The sequence below is a fragment of the Schistocerca nitens genome, chromosome 3, assembly GCF_023898315.1.
Source record: "Schistocerca nitens isolate TAMUIC-IGC-003100 chromosome 3, iqSchNite1.1, whole genome shotgun sequence".
Taxonomy (NCBI): domain Eukaryota; kingdom Metazoa; phylum Arthropoda; class Insecta; order Orthoptera; family Acrididae; genus Schistocerca; species Schistocerca nitens.
In genome coordinates, this window is record NC_064616.1 from 184,734,370 (window position 1) to 184,735,521 (window position 1,152).

A 1,152-nucleotide genomic window follows, 5' to 3' on the forward strand; every position below is an offset into this window, starting at 1 on the left:
ATAGTGCTCAGAGCCATTTGAACCATTTGTGTCAGTACTGAAAAATAAGAAATAGAAACATCATTATCTGTTTGCGTAAGATGACTTCGAGAACTTCGACTGGTGCAAAACAGTTCACTGTTGCACATATTTCCTTTCTGATCATCCAGATTGTTTCCAGGTTAAGGAACACTTCTGTCAATGACAAAAATAATTTCGTCATAATGTTTACGATACTCATTGTATACGTTTTATGTGACGAGAGAAACATAACGAGAAGTATTTAGGAAGGCAAGAACAATATGAAAAGTATAGTACTCGAGCTGTCGTTTGGTGACCAGTCGTTTGCCAGCCAGTGAGGCTTAATAATTAAGCTAGATTCTCTGAGTTTTCTTTTCTAATGATCGTATGAGTTAGCATTATGCCCCAGTAGTTTATCGTACGCTTATCATTAATTATTTTTAATGATATCGACTTTGGATTGAATGAGCTGCAGCTGAGGGTGTTCTTAGACGATTGTCAACATTTTTAGATTTCGATACTAAACTAGAAAAGGGGTTAAGTTTCCTACTATTATTCTAGGATTAACAAAATTCATCTATCTATTACGAGTGCACTTGAGGCGTGCTATCAATAAAAGTAACAACCACTGCGCTCTGAAACTCGATTGTACCTTTTTCTTTGTGAACCGTTAGAACTCTTGTTACGAGATGGAGGAACGCCACCCAGTAGCTTATTATAATAATAACAACGTGCCTTTTGAGGGAACTGTCATTACTGGTAACACAGCTAGTTAATATTTGTTAGATATACATTACTATTCTAGATTCAAATACAACCGAAAACGACAATTAGAACGCAGCGTTCACTCTAGAGACAACCACTAGCGATCCGCCACACCATACAGCTGTCGTCATTCTAACGCCTGATAGATCTGGCGGGCAGAAACTCCATATGATATAGAAAAGCTCGCTTTAAGTTCTGCCTACTGTCGATAATTTATTTCCCGTCATCTAATACATGGAATTCCATATCATGTAAGCACCATTTCCATTCTAATGTGTCAGAAATTTCTAAATAATGTTCCTGAATTATAAGTTCAATTCTTATTGGTGTCTTCGTTCACTGAAACTATGATACAAAGTATGGAGAAAATAATGTGTAAGTCGTGAA